This window comes from Camelina sativa, chromosome 3, assembly GCF_000633955.1.
Source record: "Camelina sativa cultivar DH55 chromosome 3, Cs, whole genome shotgun sequence".
Lineage (NCBI taxonomy): Eukaryota > Viridiplantae > Streptophyta > Magnoliopsida > Brassicales > Brassicaceae > Camelina > Camelina sativa.
In genome coordinates, this window is record NC_025687.1 from 22,797,457 (window position 1) to 22,813,703 (window position 16,247).

The 16,247-nt window shown below is 41.8% G+C and overlaps 1 long non-coding RNA gene across 3 annotated transcripts; it reads left to right on the plus strand.

Annotated features, from left to right (window-relative positions):
• LOC104777769 lies at window positions 651-13,940 on the plus strand. Of its 3 annotated transcripts, none has more exons than XR_002036898.1 (6): window positions 651-948; window positions 12,361-12,533; window positions 12,631-12,947; window positions 13,163-13,379; window positions 13,469-13,532; window positions 13,616-13,940. It is a non-coding gene; the product is annotated as an uncharacterized LOC104777769 (long non-coding RNA). The 3 variants fall into 3 exon arrangements; XR_002036899.1 differs by having other exon boundaries at window positions 13,469-13,529; XR_002036900.1 differs by having other exon boundaries at window positions 12,854-12,947.

Here is a 16,247-nt window from a genome sequence, read left to right on the forward strand (position 1 = left end):
CAACTTATAACAAGAACATTTTTGGTTGGATAAACCATATATGTATTGTAACTCGTTTATGGGTTTTTCTTGTCTTTGACATGAAATGTTGTCAAAACTCAAAAGAAGGAAACAATAAACCATATATTGTTTACTCGTATACCTTCGCTCAAGTTATTTAGAAATGTGTAGACAGAAATGGCAAAAGAGACAAAAGGCAATCAATGGATTTTTTTTTGACATGAGATGGGTTTTTTTTGGCTTAAGTGTAATTTTGATAGTAGATTTGTTCATGGTCGTTCTTTTACAAGTATATGTGGCTCAAATGGTTAATTGGCAACCACATTAAACAAATTACAGAATTGAAAAGAGGTATAGTTGAAACTTGAACTCTCGACAAAAAAAGATTAATATTTTAACAGTTGTCTAAACATATTATTTATAGTATTATACTACATAATTAATTTACTACCATGTTGTGTAGTAGGGAATGAGTCAATGCACTTCGTGTTTGCCCTCTTTGAATTTAAGAAGAACGTTTCATATTAATAATTGATTTATCAGCAGCTTTAAGCTTTAGTATACTTGAAATATAAATAAATTAAAATATGATTTCTACGTCCAATGATTAAATTTCTAATACTGGAAGTCTTTATTCCGGAACAGGAAAGCAGAGCTTAGATATATCGCATGGGATGATTTGTATATTATTAGGAGAAAATTAAATTATATAATCGGCGGTGTGTGTTACTTCAACTCACGTTTTTCATTTTTTTTCTCCAAAGTCTCTTTTAGTCGTTTATATCATTTCTTGATCTCTTCTCTGATCCGGCGACTCTTCTCTCCTGTGAAAGCTTATTAATCGTTTCTTGGTTTTCTCAACGAGCTGCGTGATGGAGAGAGATTTTCTCGGGGTTGGATCAAATCTATATCCGAAAACTGTGAAAGAGGAAACTAACCAAGATTTAGGTAATTCCTCTTCCAAACCCTCTCACTATGACTACTTATAAATCATAGCTTTGATTATGGAACACTTTATCGTTAAAGACGTACTCGATTAGGTTTTTTTTTGGGGGTTGTCTTGTTGAAGTTTGAATTTTTACATCCTTGCTTGGGACTTCTATTGTCATGTTGTCTCTCGGCAAACGAATGAAAAGAAACATATATTAGGTTAGCCAGAACTTATAATTTGTTTTACGTATATAGTCGATGAAAGCATGTTTTTGGTCATCATTTGTTTGAAAATTCATATATACGTTTACAGTTTACTCTAGCTACTCGTGAATTTGTTTTCATTAGTTTTTTTTAAGTTATTGATAATTACTTTTTGCAGAGTACAAATACAACTATACAAGCTTCAGTTTCTATAGCTGTTGTTGATGTTGATCAGTGTTCTCCAACTCCTTTTTTTTTTTTTTCCATTTTCTAACAGCCGGCAGTATAGATGATGCTGTATTTTGTTTCTTACCAAAACTGATCAATAGCTATGAGTTTTCTTCATTTTTTTTTCTATCTTTTTTCTATAGTTAGCCGGATGAGATTGAGAATGAAATTAAACACTACCTCGTTGTTCTTTTTGAAAAGTTTATGCCATTGTTTTATTAATTTAAGCGACTTAAATTCTATATATATTTAAAAAACGAAGACGTGAAATGTTGGGAAAAGAACGGATTAAAATAGCGACCGGCTGACGATTGAGGATTTAACAACAAATGCAAGTTGAATTGTTTAACCAAAATATATGCGATCCATCATCCATACATGATTTAAATATAAGCCAAGATTGATTGTGAGTTTGTGACTTGATTAATATTATTATTTTTCTTTCCAATTGTAGACTAATTGATCGATTAACTTAGAACCATGTTGGGTGTAAATTTTAGCTCAAATTACAAATTTGGATGAATGATATACCTAACTACGGAGAATTCAATAGTTCTTGTGTAACGCCCGTGAACCAAAACTCTGCGTCTTGGGGTGGGTATCGATCGACACCCATGGTGGTATCGGTCGACACCACTTATTTCTGGTTCGACCAGATTGATTTAATTATCGATTTGAACTGGTTTGGTTTAGGAAAAACCATTGGACCGAGATATATAAGGGAATTGTCGACCAGAAGGGTTTTGGGGAATTAGTTTTGTCTGTCGCTTTGTGGTTTTTGAGAGAAAAGGGAGAAAAGCGAGTTCTTTAGCTTTTGAGAGAGATTGGTGAGATTCCTTGCTGTTTCTTGAGAGATCCAAGGCTAGGAAGGAGCTAGAGGCTTGTTAGGAGGGTGGGATTCGTTGCTGTTAGGAGGTGAGTGCATGACCATGGCTAATCTAAGCCCTTGATTTCCTTGTTCTTGCCTGTTTGTTGTTGTTTTGTGTGTTTTCTTGATGGGGATTGGTTGATACAGGTTCCTAATGAAGTTTCCGGCATGGGTTTTGAGTATTGGACGATTTGGAAGAGATTGAGAAGCGAGATTCGACTCTCGGCTTTGTGCGTATCGCAGTTGCAGGTGGAGTGTCGATCGACACCAGTTGGTGTCGGTCGACACCAGCAAGATGACATCGATCGACACTGTGGGGTAGTGTCGGTCGACACCAATGCCAGTGTCGGTCGACACTAGGCTGGTGTCGGTCGACACCTCCCTTCCAGCGAGACGATGTTCGTTTTTCTGGTTTGTGTGTTTTGTTTGTTGGTTGTTTGGAACATTGGATCATTGTTGATTGTGTGTATAGCCTAGTAGATGAGAGGATTGCCTCACTGAGTATTTATCAAATACTCATGCATCTCAATTTGTGTTTGTGGTGCAGGTAAAGGCAAAGTGTGATCGTGGAATCAAGGCAATGGAGAGGGAGATGTTCTAGGGACTCGATTGATTGTTGTCTGGCGTTGCTAGGTTGCTAGAGTTGGGTCTTTAGAACTTGTTAGGTTGCCGGTTTCTTGTTTCCTGTTGTTTGATATTGGAATGGTTAGGTTTGGTTACTGGTTATTCTATTATGGATTATTATTGGATATTGGTTTGTTGGTTATTTAATTGGTATTTGTTATTCCGCGGTTGTTTGTGATTGTGGTTAGGTGACTAGTGGGTATGAGACCACTAGTCGTAGTTTATTATTATTATTATTTATTATTAAAAAAAAAGGGTCAGGTCGTTTCAGTTTGGAATCAGAGCCCTTACGGTTCTAGGTTTGGGTTCACTAGGTTTCTGTTGTGTTGCATGTCTTGATTGATTATGTGAGTTAGTCAATTGTGTGTGGCATGGAGTCCTAGAACATCTTCTTCGAGCCTACAGTGTGATTCCACGATGAGTTTTGTTATGTGTTATGTTTATTGTGTGCTTAGCCTTTTGCTCAGGGTAGTGCAGATGGTTAGAGAGGATGCTGTTGCTGGTTGTGGTCGTGGACGCGGACGTGGTCATGGATGCGGACGTGGTCGTGGTAGGGGCAGAGTCTTAGTGGTTAGTGAGACTGTGGACCAGAGTGTGATAGCAGAGGGTGTTGGCGAGTCGCAGGGTGTCCAGGGGGATTCCATGAGTGTGCCCGGAGGGGGCGGTGTTGATGCTCCAGTAGCCGGTGATGTTAGGGCCCCAGGTGCAGTGTCCCAGTGGGTGGAGTCCCGGGTATTGACCTTGCGGGTTTGCTGGCACAGTTGTTAGAGCGGTTGCCACCTGTGGCACCGGCTCAGGCTCAGGTAGTGCCACCAGTGGTGGCGGAGGAGCGGCAGCCAGTGGCTGTAGATGTGGGGGTCCATTCTTGTTATATCAGCATGCTGACTGAGATGGGCCGTATTGGTACCGAGCGGTTTTCGGGAGGTACAAATCCTACCGATGCGTGGAGGATGAGTGTGGAACGTAACTTCCATACTCTGAGATGTCCTAAGGACTTTTGGGTGGACATTAAGGTCCACTATTTGACTGGTGATGCTCAGTTGTGATGGAGTTTTGTGGCAGCCAGGAGAGTGCAGAGGGAGATGTCTTGGGCTGACTTCGTCTTGGAGTTCAACCGCAATTATTTCCCTAGGGAGGCACTGGATAGGTTGGAGGTGCAGTTCCTTCAGCTAGCTCAGGGGACTCGGTCAGTGCGGAAGCTTGACTTGGAGTTTAGTCGACTTCAGAAGTACAGGGGTCGGGATATGGAGTCTGAGGAGGCTCAAATCAGGAGATTTTTAAGGGCCTACATGATGACTTGAGGTTTCACTGTAGGGGGCGGAGTTATGCTTCGCGTGCAGAGCTGGTTGAGACTACATCAAGGATTGAGGAGGATATCCGGGCTCAGTCAGTGGCGGCTAGCCCAGTAGTTCAGCTTAGTAAGGCTCAACATCAGGGAGGTTCTAGCAAGGGCGGCAAGCCTGCGCAGGGAACCAAGAGGAGGTGGGAGGCTAGGCAGACGTCGAGTGGTGCGAGTTGCTTCAGGTGTGAGAGCAAGGATCACAAGATTGCTAGCTGTCCCAAGAGGAGTGTCACGTCGACAGCATATCGTGTATGCTACTATTGCAGGGAGCCAGGGCACATCAAGCCCTATTGTCCCAAGTTGCAGCCGGTAGTAGTGGCAGCATTGCAGCAGGTGCAGCTGGGAGGGCAGCAGGTGGCACGGATTGAGCAGGCGCCACGGGTTTACACGACTGCAGAGATTGGTGGAACCAGTGCTGGGGCGATCACAAGTATAATTTCTGTTACTGTATCTTTGTGAATTCTTAGTAATTTCAGATTTTATGTTGTCCTGTGATAAAGTGTTAGGTTCCCAACACATGAGGTTTGTGTAGGGACCTTGTTGGTAGGCGGGTTTAAGTCCCACATTATGTTTGATTCTGGAGCTACTCATAGCTTCATTATCCCGGAGTGTGCAGACAGTGCGGTTATCATGGGAGATCCCGGAGAGCATGCAAGAGTTGTCAGAGTTGCTGGAGGCAAGTTCCTGAGGCTTATTGGTCGAGCGAGAGGTATCGATATTCAGATCGCGGGAGAGTCTTGGCCTGCGGATTTGCTTATCAGCCCAGTGTAGTTGTATGACGTTATCTTGGGGATGGACTGGTTGCATCAGCATATGGTTCATCTGGATTGTCATCGGGATAGAGTGGAGTTTGAGCGCTCATGAGGGAAGTTGGTTTTTCAGGGGATTAGACCGACTTCGGGGAGTCTCGTGATCTCGGCCATTCAGGCTGGGAAGATGATCGAGAAGGGCCGTGAGGCTTATTTGGTTACTATATCGATGCCAAAGTCTGTGGGGAAGTCTACGGTTAGCAGTATTCAGGTTGTGGAGGAGTTTGAGGATGTGTTCCAGTCATTGCAGGGATTACCACCTTCCCGGTCAGATCCTTTTACGATTGAACTGGAACCAGGGACGACATTGTTATCCAAGGCTCCTTACAGGATGGCTCCAACAGAGATGGCAGAGCTGAAGAAGGAGCTTGAGGATCTGTTGAGTAAGGGATTCATCCGTCCTAGTGTATCACCGTGGGGAGCGCCGGTGTTATTCGTTAAGAAGAAGGATGGGAGTTTCCGCTTGTGTATTGATTACAGAGGTCTCAACCGGGTCACTGTGAAGAACAAGTACCCTCTTCCGAGGATCGATGAGTTGTTGGATCAGTTGAGAGGTGCTACTTGGTTCTCCAAGATAGATCTGGCGTCGGGTTATCATCAGATCCCGATAGATGAGGCAGATGTGAGGAAGACTGCTTTCAGGACGAGGTATGGACATTATGAGTTTGTGGTGATGCCGTTTGGGTTGACTAACACGCCAACAGCGTTGNCAAGGCTCCTTACAGGATGGCTCCAACAGAGATGGCAGAGCTGAAGAAGGAGCTTGAGGATCTGTTGAGTAAGGGATTCATCCGTCCTAGTGTATCACCGTGGGGAGCGCCGGTGTTATTCGTTAAGAAGAAGGATGGGAGTTTCCGCTTGTGTATTGATTACAGAGGTCTCAACCGGGTCACTGTGAAGAACAAGTACCCTCTTCCGAGGATCGATGAGTTGTTGGATCAGTTGAGAGGTGCTACTTGGTTCTCCAAGATAGATCTGGCGTCGGGTTATCATCAGATCCCGATAGATGAGGCAGATGTGAGGAAGACTGCTTTCAGGACGAGGTATGGACATTATGAGTTTGTGGTGATGCCGTTTGGGTTGACTAACACGCCAACAGCGTTGATGAGATTGATGAACAGCGTGTTTCAGGAGTTTCTGGACGTGTCTGTCATCATTTTCATAGACGACATCCTGGTCTATTCTAAGAGTCCTGAAGAGCATGTAGTGCATTTGAGAGCAGTTCTGGAGAAGCTGCGTGAGCAGAAGTTGTTTGCTAAGTTGAGCAAGTGTACTTTCTGGCAGCGTGAGATGGGTTTTCTAGGTCACATTGTGTCTGCAGATGAAGTTTCTGTAGATCCGGAGAAGATTTTGGCTATCAGGGATTGGCCTAGACCGCAAAATGCCACAGAGATAAGGAATTTTCTTGGGTTGGCAGGATACTAAAGGAGGTTTGTGCACGGGTTTGTGAGCAGAACACGACCTATGACTAAGTTGACAGGGAATGATGTTCCTTTTGTTTGGTCACAGGAGTGTGAGGAGGGCTTTGCAAGCCTGAAAGATATGTTGACTACTGCTCCGGTGTTGGCTTTGCCTGAGCAGGGGGAACCCTATATGGTGTATACAGATGCATCCAGAGTTGGTTTGGGTTGTGTGTTGATGCAACATGGGAAGGTGATTGCCTATGCTTCGTGGCAGTTGCGGAAGCATGAGGACAACTATCCTACCCATGATTTGGAGATGGGAGCTGTAGTCTTTGCCCTGCAGATTTGGAGATCTTATCTTTATGGTGCAAAGGTACAAGTCTTTACAGATCATAAGAGCCTAAAGTATATATTCACTCAGCCCAAGCTGAATTTGAGGCAGAGGCGGTGGATGGAGCTCGTGGCGGGTTATGTTTTGGAGATAGCCTACCACCTTGGTAAGGCTAACTTGGTTGCAGATGCTTTGAGTCGGAAGCGGGCGGCTTCGGCTCAGGAGCAGGAGATGGAGTCTCTGGTAGGAGTGATCAGTGCATTGAGTTTGTGTGCGGTTTCTCAGGAACCGTTGGGTTTGATTACAGCTGATAGGGCAGATCTGCTGAGCAGAGTGCGGTTGGCTCAGGAGAAGGATTTGGGGCTGTTGAATGCCTCAAAAGATGTTGATTCCGAGTATCAGGTTTCGGCCAATGGTACTATTATGGTGCATGGGCAGATTTGTGTGCCTAAGGATGAGGAGTTGAGGCAGGAGATCCTGAGAGAGGCTCATGCGAGCATGTTCTCTATTCATTCAGGAGCGACTAAGATGTACCGTGACCTCAAGAGGTACTATCACTGGGTCGGGATGAAGGATGTGGCTAGTTGGGTTGCGAGGTGCGATGTGTGCCAGCTAGTGAAGGCTGAGCATCAGGTACCCGGTGGTTTGCTGAAGAGTCTTCCAATTCCAGAGTGGAAGTGGGATATGATTACTATGGACTTCGTGGTTGGTTTGCCAGTGTCCAGAACGTTTGATGCTATCTAGGTCATTGTGGACCAGTTGACTAAGTCGGCACATTTTCTGGCCATTAAGAAGACTGATGGAGCAGTAGTCTTCGTTAAGAAGTATGTGAAGGAGATAGTCAGGTTGCATGGAGTGCCAGCGAGTATTATGTCTGATAGGGATTCCAAGTTCACTTCGGTGTTCTTGAGGGCATTTCAGGCAGAGATGGGCACTAAGGTGCGTATGAGTAGAGCTTATCATCCCCAGACAGATGGACAGTTAGAGAGGAAGAGCCAGACGTTGGAGGATTTGCTGAGGATGTGTGTGTTGGATTGGGGTGGCCATTGGGCAGATCACTTGAGCTTGGTAGAGTTTGCTTATAACAACAGTTACCAGGCGAGTATTGGCATGACTCCTTATGAGGCTTTTNAGTCTTCCAATTCCAGAGTGGAAGTGGGATATGATTACTATGGACTTCGTGGTTGGTTTGCCAGTGTCCAGAACGTTTGATGCTATCTAGGTCATTGTGGACCAGTTGACTAAGTCGGCACATTTTCTGGCCATTAAGAAGACTGATGGAGCAGTAGTCTTCGTTAAGAAGTATGTGAAGGAGATAGTCAGGTTGCATGGAGTGCCAGCGAGTATTATGTCTGATAGGGATTCCAAGTTCACTTCGGTGTTCTTGAGGGCATTTCAGGCAGAGATGGGCACTAAGGTGCGTATGAGTAGAGCTTATCATCCCCAGACAGATGGACAGTTAGAGAGGAAGAGCCAGACGTTGGAGGATTTGCTGAGGATGTGTGTGTTGGATTGGGGTGGCCATTGGGCAGATCACTTGAGCTTGGTAGAGTTTGCTTATAACAACAGTTACCAGGCGAGTATTGGCATGACTCCTTATGAGGCTTTTTATGGGAGGTCGTGTCGTACACCGTTATGCTGGACTCAGGTGGGGGAGAGGAGCATGTACGGGGCAGATTATGTTCAGGAGACCTTAGAGAAGATTCGGGTTCTCAAGATGAACATGAAGGAAGCTCAGGATCGGCAGAGGAGTTATGTCGATAGGAGGAGGAGAGATCTTCAGTTTCAGGTTGGTGATAGGGTGTACCTCAAGNAGGTCATTGTGGACCAGTTGACTAAGTCGGCACATTTTCTGGCCATTAAGAAGACTGATGGAGCAGTAGTCTTCGTTAAGAAGTATGTGAAGGAGATAGTCAGGTTGCATGGAGTGCCAGCGAGTATTATGTCTGATAGGGATTCCAAGTTCACTTCGGTGTTCTTGAGGGCATTTCAGGCAGAGATGGGCACTAAGGTGCGTATGAGTAGAGCTTATCATCCCCAGACAGATGGACAGTTAGAGAGGAAGAGCCAGACGTTGGAGGATTTGCTGAGGATGTGTGTGTTGGATTGGGGTGGCCATTGGGCAGATCACTTGAGCTTGGTAGAGTTTGCTTATAACAACAGTTACCAGGCGAGTATTGGCATGACTCCTTATGAGGCTTTTTATGGGAGGTCGTGTCGTACACCGTTATGCTGGACTCAGGTGGGGGAGAGGAGCATGTACGGGGCAGATTATGTTCAGGAGACCTTAGAGAAGATTCGGGTTCTCAAGATGAACATGAAGGAAGCTCAGGATCGGCAGAGGAGTTATGTCGATAGGAGGAGGAGAGATCTTCAGTTTCAGGTTGGTGATAGGGTGTACCTCAAGATGGCCATGTTGCGGGGTCCAAACAGGTCATTGACTGAGACTAAGTTGAGTCCGAGGTATATGGGTCCGTTCAGAGTGATTGAGCGAGTTGGACCAGTGGCATATAGACTGGAGTTACCTGAGATTATGCGTCCATTCCATAAGGTTTTCCATGTGTGTATGTTGCGGNTAAGAAGTATGTGAAGGAGATAGTCAGGTTGCATGGAGTGCCAGCGAGTATTATGTCTGATAGGGATTCCAAGTTCACTTCGGTGTTCTTGAGGGCATTTCAGGCAGAGATGGGCACTAAGGTGCGTATGAGTAGAGCTTATCATCCCCAGACAGATGGACAGTTAGAGAGGAAGAGCCAGACGTTGGAGGATTTGCTGAGGATGTGTGTGTTGGATTGGGGTGGCCATTGGGCAGATCACTTGAGCTTGGTAGAGTTTGCTTATAACAACAGTTACCAGGCGAGTATTGGCATGACTCCTTATGAGGCTTTTTATGGGAGGTCGTGTCGTACACCGTTATGCTGGACTCAGGTGGGGGAGAGGAGCATGTACGGGGCAGATTATGTTCAGGAGACCTTAGAGAAGATTCGGGTTCTCAAGATGAACATGAAGGAAGCTCAGGATCGGCAGAGGAGTTATGTCGATAGGAGGAGGAGAGATCTTCAGTTTCAGGTTGGTGATAGGGTGTACCTCAAGATGGCCATGTTGCGGGGTCCAAACAGGTCATTGACTGAGACTAAGTTGAGTCCGAGGTATATGGGTCCGTTCAGAGTGATTGAGCGAGTTGGACCAGTGGCATATAGACTGGAGTTACCTGAGATTATGCGTCCATTCCATAAGGTTTTCCATGTGTGTATGTTGCGGAAGTGTCTCTGTGAGGATGACCAGTTGTTGGCTAAGATCCCTGAGGATCTTTAGCCCAACATGACTTTGGAGGCGAGACCTGTGAGGGTTCTCGAGAGGAGGATCAAGGAACTTCGGAAGAAGAAGATTCCTTTGATAAGAGTCCTGTGGGACTGTGATGGTGTTGAGGAGCAGACTTGGGAGCCAGAGGCGAGGATGAAGGCAAGGTTCAAGAAGTGGTTCGAGAAGCAAGTCGCGACTTGAACTTGTCTAGCCTGGTCCTAGTCGTAGTCCGTGGCTGGAGCGGGAATGGAGTATTCAAGCTCATCTCTGTTGTTACTCGGTCGCTTGGGGTGGTTGGTTGTGCGACTCAGTAACAAGATGAGGTGGTGTTTGGGGTACAAAATTTCCGCAAGGGAGTGTTTTGGAGGAAAGTTTCCTGAATTAGAAGTTTCTTTAATTGGAAAGTTCCGGAAGTGGAAAGTCTAAAAATGAAAGGTTTTATGTGATTTAGAATTTATCCTTTTTTTTAGCGGTGGAAAGCCTTGGAGGGGCTTGTGTGACCTTCGTGGTGGGCTGTTTAGCCATTGTGTGGCCTTTGTGGCGGGCTTTTTAGCCATTGTGTGGCCATCGTGACGGGCTGTTTAGCCAATTGTGTGGCCTTCGTGGTGGGCTGTTTAGCCAATTGTGTGGCCTTCGTGGCGGGCTGTTTAGCCAGGGTGCCTATTGAGGCGGTCCTTCGGGACAGATGGTCTTCGTGACGGTCCTTCGGGATGAGTGGCCTTGGTGGCGGTCCTGTTTGGGACATTTGTTTGGCCTTTGTGGCGGTCTTGTTTAGGACATTTGTTTGGCCTTGTTGGCGGTCCTGTTTAGAACATTTGTTTGGCCTTGGTGGCGGTCCTGTTTAGGACATTTGTTTGGCCTTTGTAGCGGTCATGTTTAGGACATTTGTTTGGCCTTCGTGGTGGCCCGAGGGGCAGTGTGATGATCCTTGTGTGGTCATGAGGTATTCCAGTGAGGGGATATGTGGTTGGTAAGACATTGTGTTGGCTTACGCGAGCCACGTGAAGGAAACCTGGATAGGGATAGGACTCAGACGTGTTCAGAATTGTTTGCTCGCGACTCTTGGGGGACTTCGGTTCTCCTAGTACCGCCATATTCTAATACTTTGTGGCTTGGGAGTGTGGTTGGTATATTGACTTCGGATGCCGATCCGAAGGCGCGCTGTAGGGTGACGATCCGAGAGACGAATATTGGATTTCTCCTTATACATTATGGCATGCAGGTTTAGGCTCGATGAGGAGCTAACATTATGGCATGCAGACTTAGGTCTGATGAAGAGCGAATAAAAACTCAAGGTTTAGGCCTATCAGACAAGGAAAGTCCAAAAGTCGAGAGCAAATAACGCCTAGAGCGTGAGTCTATCACCTAGAGGTGACCTTTCGTATATCGTTCAGAGGAGTGCGGGCCGTGGAGTCGGTAGCACATGAGTCCTTGGCTGAGTGTTGTTCGAGATTCGAAGACGAATCTATTTTGGTGGGGGAGAATTTTAACGCCCGCGAACCAAAACTCTACGTTTTGGGGGTGGGTGTCGGTCGACACTACTTATTTCTGGTTCGACCAGATTGATTTAATTATTGATTTGGACTAGTTTGGTTTAGAAAAAACCATTGGACCGAGATATATAAGGGAATTGTCGACCAGAAGGGTTTTGGGGAATTATTTTTGTCTGCCGCTTTGTGGTTTTTGAGAGAAAATGGAGAAAAGCGAGTTCTTGAGCTTTTGAGAGAGATTGGTGAGATTCCTTGATGTTTCTTGAGAGATCCAAGGCTAGGAAGGAGGTAGAGGCTTGTTAGGAGGGTGGGATTTGTTGCTGTGGTTCAGAATCTTCCTGCAAAGAGGTGAGTGCATGACCATGGCTAATCTAAGCCCTTGATTTCCTTGTTCTTGCCTGTTTGTTGTTGTTTTGTGTTGTTTTGAGTATTGGACGATTTGGAAGAGATTGGGAAGCGAGATTCAACTCTCGGCTTCGTGCGGATCGCAGTTGCAGGTGGAGTGTAGATCGACACCACTTGGTGTCAGATCGTTTCATCTTGTCTTGTTTTATATTCTGAAACGTGCAATTTCTTGGAGGTAGTTGGGATTGTCATGTGTGTTTGGACTTTAATATGAATCTCAACTTTAAGTATTTAAAAAAAAAAATATATTGTGTTTGTGAAGTATTTGTATGATCCTTATATTCCCCAAGGTGTTAGCTTATTCAGATTTGTTTCATTGTTGGTGAATCTTTCCCTTCATCTGCGACGTTTCAAACTTAGATAAGAGTTGTCCACTTTAGCATTGATCTTGAGTGTTCTTGAGACATATTGCTCATGTTTCAGCCCCAAGTAGAGGTATGATGGAGTGGTCATTCTCAAGCAAAAGCAGTTCTGCTCCTCGGATTCTTTCTTTTGGGACATTCCATCAAGACAGGTGTAGAACTTCAGTCAGTGACCATTTGCGTCCTTGTGGTGAAACTGATGTAAACCGGAGAACTTACTACAGCTCAGTTCAGGTTAGGCTAATTCTTGGAAAAACAAACTGTATTTATTAAGTGTGATTTATTGACCTTAATTGTAAAAAAAAAACTTGGCAATTGGTTTGGTATCTAGAATAAGAAAACTTTCTTGGGAGGCAAAAGCTTCATCAACGGTTTCTTGAACGACCAAACTTTGGGAGGATCTCCTACCATAGCACCTCCAGTTTCAGTCTTTCCTGCTCCAACCAATATTAGGAACGCAATGCTTTTATCTTCCTCTTCTTTACGTAGAGACACAACTTCTTTAGTTGTCCCGTAGTTGACTCGAGCTCCACTCTTTTTTTTGTTTGTTCCAGATGTTCATTAAATCCTACAGGGTCACCACCTGATCAGTTAACAATCTTTTATGCCGGTTCAGTATCTGTTTACCAAGACATATCTCCTGAAAAGGTAATTTTCCCCCATGTCAATATACATTACTTTCTCGACCACTTTCAACGTTGGAAGCTAAGCTGTCAATGAAACAAGTTAGGGTTAGTGGGTGTGTTGTTAACATTAATTATAGGCTCAAGTCAGAAAAACCTCTTATCTGGTTCCAGTTAGAAGGTGAATGATTCATTTATCTGATAAAATAGTCTTCTTAATTCTTCATTTGTCCCTCATAGGCCCAAGCTATCATGTTGCTAGCCAGAAATGGACCTCAGGCTAAACCGATTTCAATGCCTAAACCTCAAAACCCGGTTCATCACTCTCCTGCGACCACTTACTCTCCAACTTTATTTCCTTCCAACGGAATCACTGGACTTGTACCAAGACAAAAAATGGCGAGCTTAGTATCCACGTGCAACAACCAAACCGATGCCTCCAATATGGCTCCACCAGGTTGACAATGAAGTCTTAAGATAACCTAATAATATTTTGTCGTCAAATTTTTATGTCAGCTTGATATTGCTATGTATGATCGAATACAGTGGGTTTACCGCAAACGCGCAAAGCATCTTTGGCTCGGTTCTTAGAGAAACGCAAAGAAAAGTAGTAAGCTACAAGATCATTCACTACTTCACAGTGATCAAGTGTGATCAACACATGTATTCTGTTTTGCTTTTGTTTTCTTGCAGGGTCATTAACGTATCGCCTTATTACGTAGACAACAAGTCAACAATAGACTGTAGAACACTAATGTCTGAATTCTTAAGCTCTCCTTCAGCTCATCATCAGCGCTAAGACCAATATCCCGTCATGGTTCTAAAAGGCTTTTTCTTTTTTTCCTCTTGCTATTTTAAGTATCTGTATCTTGTAGACTAAGTTATAGCTTTTGTTTCTTCAGATTTGGTAGAATGTGCTTTGTAAGCAATTTATAAGTTAAATTTCGGAAACTGTCTGGTTTTGTCTTTACTTTTGTTCTTGTATATGCGCACAAAAACATTAAGATAAGAAGACTCTTCAAGATTTTGGTGAAGTCTACTTTGTTTATAATTCTTATTCCAATAATAGTTATTATATAAATACGAAAAGATTTTCTCCTAATTTTTCATAACACGACGACATTTGGCAGCATATATTTATGACATCTGTCATCACTTTTCAATTATTAAATTTTTTTAATTCATTTTTCTCAAAAGTACATACATTATTTTTTATATTCACTAAATTTAAATGATATTTCTATACTAAAAAAATATAATTGACATTTATGCAATGTCCTTTTAGTAATTATATATAGATATCATTTATCAATATTTTATATAATTACCATAACATTTTAATCTCGCATAGGGCTGGGCAAAATAACTGATAACCAAATAACCGACCGAAACCAAATCGAAAAAACCAAACCAAACCGAACCGAACCAAAATTCTTCAAATACCCGAATGGTTAGTAAAAGTCTATATCCAAACTAACCGAAACCAAACCGATAATTAAATGGTTAACCAAAATATCCGAAAACCTAGAAGATACCAAATATTATATATTTAATATTATGAAAAACTATAAAATAAACTTAAAATATAAATTATTTCTAGATTCAAAACAATTAAATATTTTAAATAATCAATATATTTAAATGTTATTATTTTGAATTTACAAAGTTAAATACTATTTTGTAAAACTGAATAAATAATTTTCCCTTTTTTGTATTTTTGTTATTGTATATTTTGTTAGTTTTGGTTATATTCGGTTGGTTTTGGTTATATTAGGTTTATTTGGTTAATTTTAATATAATTTATGTTAGTTATGGTTACCTATTTAACTAACCGAACCGAAACCGAACCAAAATTTCTAAAATATCCAAATGGTTACTATATTACTATATCCAAAATAACCAAAACCGAATACAACCGAGAAAAAAACGAATGGTTAACCGAATGCCCAGACATCATTTATCAATATTTTAAATAATTACCATAACATTATAATTTTGCAAATTAGTAAGAATTTAATATTAATATTTCTGATTATTAAATAGTAAATATTAATAGCATAATTTTGGAAAATATAATGTGATGGTTATTAAATTCTTTACTAATTTCAAGCAATTAAAATGATGTTCAATAGATATAAAGTACGTAATAAAAAAATAGAAATATCTAACAAAGAACTTTCTTTTCCAAATGCAATTAATCAAGAAGTAGAAAAAATTATACTCTAGAACACAAATGCATTTGAAGTCATTTGTATAATTCTTTAAGACTAAAATATTTTATTTCTAAAACATTCAAATTATAATAATAAAACTTTTAAGCATGTGTGAACCATGCTGGTAATATATGAATATCAAAATTATTTATGCTACCTTTAGTTATCTAATTAATGTACACAGAGAATGAAAGAAGAACATGAGTTTCGGCTCAAGAAGAGGTTATTCAAAAATTCAAGCTATTGTCTCGCCTTCTTGGAGGTGTCTGGTTTTAGAAAATATTGATGTTTTCAAGATTATGTTAAAAGCGGACAAACTAACACATCATGTCCATGCTCAGCCGTATTTTATTTTATACGTAATCAATGTTCTTTTCCCAACGTAAAAAAATATTTTCACGTGCTGATTGTGCATCAAAACATGAAAAGCTCTATATATTATGGGATACAGACTACATATTAGAAAGTAACCTTTCATTTTAACATATTTTCCAGTTTAATGCTTAACTAATTAATAGTCATTCATTTTAAGTGAGTGGGAATACTTATTTAAAAACAAAACAAATAACAAACATAAAATAATTCATAAAAACAGAAAATATAAAATTTTAAATGTTTTAATAAATCTAAAATATGTTAAAATTATTATAAAGTTATTTTGCCCATCGCGCAAATCTACTTCTAGTATTTCCATATATCAGCGATTCAGCGGGTGATAATAATATAATACTAGGTTTGGACCCGCACGTACGTGCGGGGTTAATGTTTATATACAAAATTAATTTTTTATATATAATCAAATTTATATTAGTTGAGATTTTAGTTTGATATTTGGTTCGGTTTATTAATGTTTGAAAATTTAAAATAATAATGATTTCACCAGTATCTTAGAACAACGTAACAGTTGGACTGGTAAGAAGCTAAATCAAATAAATGATTGGTTAGATTCTATTAAATTTGTAAACTATCAAATTGGATATATAACCGCTAACAGCGATGAAAACCCGTTTGAAAAATATACAAATATTTATGGATGGCCGTAACTCTCTTTTCGTTTTGTCATGTTCCATTATATCCTACACCCGTTCTCAAATTTATTTTGCATAACAGAA